This window comes from Triticum aestivum, chromosome 2B (genome assembly GCF_018294505.1).
Source record: "Triticum aestivum cultivar Chinese Spring chromosome 2B, IWGSC CS RefSeq v2.1, whole genome shotgun sequence".
NCBI lineage: Eukaryota > Viridiplantae > Streptophyta > Magnoliopsida > Poales > Poaceae > Triticum > Triticum aestivum.
In genome coordinates, this window is record NC_057798.1 from 94,286,662 (window position 1) to 94,291,723 (window position 5,062).

The following is a 5,062-nucleotide window of genomic DNA, read 5'->3' on the forward strand; positions in this document are numbered from 1 at the left end:
ACCTACAACCATGGCCCAATTAGCCCACCTGGCCGAACAGCCCACGAGCTAAGGGCTGTCTTCCTCCTCGTGCCAGTACAGTACAGAGGGGCATTCATGGCCACGTACCACCCCCACCTCCTGCCCACCCCCTCTCCTCCTCTCCCTCGCCCTGAAACTCCTCGGAACGGAACCCCCTCGCCTCCCTAGACCCCTCCCATCCCTCAGTGCGCCTAGGAGACTCCCATAGTGGCCATTACAAGGCAATGGAACAGCCACCATTAAGAACCACCATCTGCTCGAATTCTGACATCCCCCTCTCCTATAAATCTCTTCCTAATAATAAAGCATGGATTGACTCTCCGGATTCACCGTCGCGACGTTTTTCAGAAAAAATCCTATGGTATTAAGTAATTAACCCGCAGTACAGTAAAAAAGTAAAACGTTTCGTATTTCGCGAGAAAATACCCCAGCCTTGAATCAAGCGACCGCGCCTCCCCGCCTCCTCCGCCGTGCCGTCCTCCCGGCACCGTGGCCTGCCCCCTCTCTGCCGCGCCCTCCTCCCCCGCACCGTCCAAGTCCTTCGTGCGCGTTTCGCCCACGCCGAGGCCCAGGCCACCGCGCTTCGTGCCCGGGCCGGCCGGCCGGCTCGAGCGCGCGCCGGAGGAGAGGAGGTCGGCTGGAGGGGAGCGACCAATGTCGTGGTGGTCTCGCCGGCGAGCGACGGGAGAAGGGCGGAGATGATGCGTAGGAGGGCGAGGCGGCTGTGTGCAGGAGGCTTCCCGACGGATTGGGGAGACGGCGCGAGGCATCTTCGACGGCATGGGCCGGGGCGCCGTGCTTCCTCAGATTCGCGTTTTGAGTGTGTGTCCAGTTTGTCGCTTCCCTCGACGTCGACGGCTCCATGATCAGTCGTGTTCTCTTCCTACTAAGCCATGATGAGATGTAAGTGCTCTATTTTCCTCTAGATTACTGCATATCATCTCTGCCTTCCACATGTTTGATGAAATGCCGAACCACATTGCTCACATAAAATTTGATGGAAAAAAGGAAGCAACATGGCTTATTAGGGGCCATTAGGCAAACTGAGAATTGCTTACGAGTCTGTTGCATATGATGCTAAATTTCTTCTTATTTTGAACATTCAGCATTGCAGTCACTTTTATTTTATAGATCACCGAGTTCGCCAGCGGAAGAAGAACATCTCTCGAGTCGTCCAATGTTTCCTGCGGCGGCTACACCAGAGGTATGTGTCCCCTTGAAAGCTAATCAGTCGATAGAAGCCATGTTTGTTTCAGTTTATTGCTTCTGAATTGGTGCCACTTCTGATTGCTTTTTAGTTGATTGTTTCTGAATTGGCCAGTAGATAGAAGCCCCTGAAACTGCTTGATTGTATAGTTATAGGTTTTCGTATACCTTGATGTGTTTGCTTCCTTAGGTTCAGTTCACAAGAGCAACCAAAAAGGTTCCAGATTCATCTCATGGTGAGGAGTGAGCATGTGAATTAATGTGTGCATGAAGCTAGGTATGTTGGTTGGTGCCCAGCTGAGGCAGTCTATTTCTATCTAATCTAACTGTCTAGGCATGCCTGCATGGCGAAGTATTGGGGCTATTTATCTATGTTACAGACCTATCCATGCACTATTGGAAAGTGGACACGCACAAAATCCTTTTCAACTTTACCTGTTTTATCATTGTTATCAATTTTTGTTCTGGCCTATGGCTTTCTGAAATCTTATGGTCTTGTTTCTTGCAGACACAGTTCTTATCAAGTGGGTCTGAAGGAGTTGGGCAGTGGGTGGTTCCCATCACACTCTGCTGTTGTTCATACTTGGTTCAGCGAAAGTTCTTTTTCCGTGGAAAACCGGAGGATTTCAGTTTGTTAGTGCTCGTAGAATGTCAAAAGAAAGATGGCATAAGGAGGTTTAACCAAGATGTCCTTTTGTTGGTTTTCCTGTGTAATTAGCACTTACAAATATGGAGTACAGGTAGGAGAATGCTACGGTTCTGCCTGCATCTGATGGGTGACGTGGCTCAGCCCAGCGGCTCTACAGAACCATCAGATAACCTGGGACGATCATGCCTCTTTGCTAGAGAAGATTGTAGCTTATGAAGTTTGTGTCTGACTCGCCATTAGATCATTCAATATGCTATCTTGTGGTTTAATTGATGATTTCTTTTTCTTAGTTTTCAGGCTGTGTATACAATCAGAAATCTAATAGACTGGAGAGAAGGCTAGGTGTTTGCCACATTGTTTCGGCTACTTCCATCTGGCGATTCCAGGTTAGTTAGAACATCTTGTTTCTGCTTGTGAATTTTGCACAGTGGGACTATTACTCCTGATGCTACAACTGAAACTTAGAAAATGTAGATATTTAGCTTGCACAACCTGGGTACTATTTTTGTACACATGTTTGAAATTTTCTTAGGGACAAAATAAACACATTTTTTTGTTTGTTAAACAGAGTAAATCACAGCTTTCTAGATGATAGTTTTAGGTCTGTTAGTAACTTGGTCTGAGTGATGTTATTGTCTTCATTAAGACCAGTGGAGCCCCTGATTTTCATCGAAGTCGCTCTAAAAAACATGGCCACATATATACAGGTTATTAAAGTTTGGCATGGTTTTCTTTTAATAAATGGGTGCGCTACTGTATTCTGTACCTTGTGTTCTATTGTGATAACAGGACTTTTTGTTGGATAACCCTCCAATAGATGAATGTGGCGATCTGTGCTCTTGCAGATTACTAATACAGTGACAATCCTTCAGATTTAGGGGATACAATGTCGGATTACATTATGTGGATGTATTGAAGGCAAAAATTCTTGTGGTGGAGGTATCACGTGCTACCACTTTATCAGTACATAACCAACTTCCATTCTTTATAAATAGCAACAAGCAGTTTTCATCTCCAAGCATATTCAAAAGCGAAAACAATTCTTTGTATTGTTTATCAAAACTGTATGATGAGATAGTTCAGAGTGTTGGGCTAAAATTGGTGAACACAAGTTTATCAGAAACAATAAGAATTTGTCATCAAGGATCTAAGAGCTCTGGAAATATGTTGTTCTCCTCTTTTGATTCTCCTTTCAGTACATAAGATTGCAGACTCTAATTTATTAGTATAAGGATGAAATTAACTTTAAATACCATAATGCACCTCTGTTTGGTTGGATTCAAAGTGCAATAATGTACAGAACATTAACTATTACTCCCTCCTTGCGGAAATAAGTGAAGCTGTTTTAATTCAAAATCTAAAACATTGTCACTTATTTCCGGATGGAGGGAGTATATGATTTCTTTATCTGGTTGCTGCATCCCCTTTATCCATCAAAATCAGTGTTCTACAATGCTCATTTATGTTGGTTGGAAAGAGGATGACAACAGAGGCACAATAAACTGCCGGCATATTAACATCATATTGGCATAGTTGCAGTGTGAAAATCTCTCGAGCTAGATCTTAAGTAGGTTGTGCCTCTTTTGTTGCCCGGTGCAACGCACGGGCATTTGCACTAGTACTACTCATAGGTGCATCTCGCAGTCCTCACCGCCTCCCGATAAAACCCCTCTCTTCCTCGCCCTCCTCTGCGAGCAATTGCTCGTCGGAGTTCGTAAACTCCGGCAGCCGCTCCACACCGCTACGGGACGAGGCCGAGCCGGGGACATTGCCCAACGGACTTCCCTCGTCGATATCTTCGCCATCCACCTTCTACTTGACGACCGGAAGCTTCTTACACAACTCCGGCGACCTTCTTCCCTAACTCTGGCGACCAATTCCGATGAGCTCTCTCTAAATCCCGCAATTCTTTTTTCCAGAAAACTATCCAAACTTCGGAAATTCATTTCTCCTAAACCGTATGTCCGATTTTAACAAATAAGATACCCCTGGATAGTTGCGAACCTCTAGTTTATTATAAAAATTAGAAATCTCACTTTTGCGCAAATTAAAATTTAGTTTTGATTTAAATATGAATTTGAGTAATTTTGCTATATCTTTTATTCTGTAAATCATATAAAAGTGTTTTATATATGGTAGTTGGACCTTGGGACCTAACCTTTCTGATGGAACTGATGGATTAGTTTTCCAACATAGTTTAGATGTTGTTTTATATTAACACCTTAATGTGACCTTCTTTGGTCATCATTTAAAAACTTCGTTGAAATAAAAATTTAATCCTAGGATAAATCTCTTAGGTTGATCCCTAGAAAACCTCTCTGGTCGTTTGAACCACCACAAAAATCTAGAGTTGCAAGATTAAGAATTTAATTCTTTTATCTTAAACTTATGTCATACCCATTTCCATTTAACACAAGTCAAAATATTTCGATCGAACCCATTATAGACTTTGTTGTCGTAGAACCCGGTCACACAACCCTTCAAACCAAATCCTCACTTAGTATCAATATTAACCAATCCTAGAATATGACTATGTCATATTTTCTTCCAATACCACAGCTCATCCTATATTAACCCTAACCATGCCCTAGAAATTATGATAGTGGCAATCAAATAATTTGTGTTGTTATTTGGATCTTCACTTGGATTTTCATTGTGTGTTGAATGCTTGCTTGAATCATTGTTATGTGAATGTGGATATGCCGAGTGTCTTAATTGAGTTATTTATCGCGTTAGATTGCGACGAGTGTGAAGGTGAATTCTACGAGGAGGTAGAACCCTCTGACTGCGAAACCGAAGGCAAGTTGCAAATTGATAATGCTTCGACCTATATTTCCATACTATGCATATCTCTTTAAATTTTAATGGTATGCATGTTTTATAAAGGTTTTACAAAGTATTATTTATAGCTAGAGCCATAGGTTCAAGACCGACCACCATGCTTGGCCACGCTTGCACAAAATGGGTGGGATGAAAACAAAACTTATTTTAAACCTTTAAACTTGCTCTCCTTTTGGAGCAACGTTTGTGAAACTATTTTGAAAAGAAAGATTATTTATATATTATTTTACATCTACTCCCTGGGCGGAATGGTATTGATGGGAGCGTCTACAAGTGATTGCGCCCATCGGGGTCTTGCAGTGAATGCGCTCGACTGGGGTCTTGCACATAGGTTTTTGGTGGGGA

The 5,062-nt window shown here is 42.9% G+C and overlaps 1 long non-coding RNA gene across 6 annotated transcripts; it reads left to right on the forward strand.

Annotated features, from left to right (window-relative positions):
* Positions 1-392: 392 nt before the first annotated feature.
* Positions 393-4,833, forward strand: LOC123043659 (uncharacterized). 6 transcript variants are annotated; one of them, XR_006419445.1, is made up of 6 exons: positions 393-924; positions 1,153-1,225; positions 1,418-1,504; positions 1,736-2,262; positions 2,722-2,815; positions 4,613-4,627. It is a non-coding gene; the product is annotated as an uncharacterized lncRNA (long non-coding RNA). The 6 variants fall into 6 exon arrangements; XR_006419444.1 differs by having other exon boundaries at positions 395-924; positions 2,749-2,815; positions 4,613-4,693; XR_006419447.1 differs by having other exon boundaries at positions 404-924; positions 1,736-2,093; positions 2,167-2,262; positions 2,749-4,833.
* Positions 4,834-5,062: the final 229 nt, after the last annotated feature.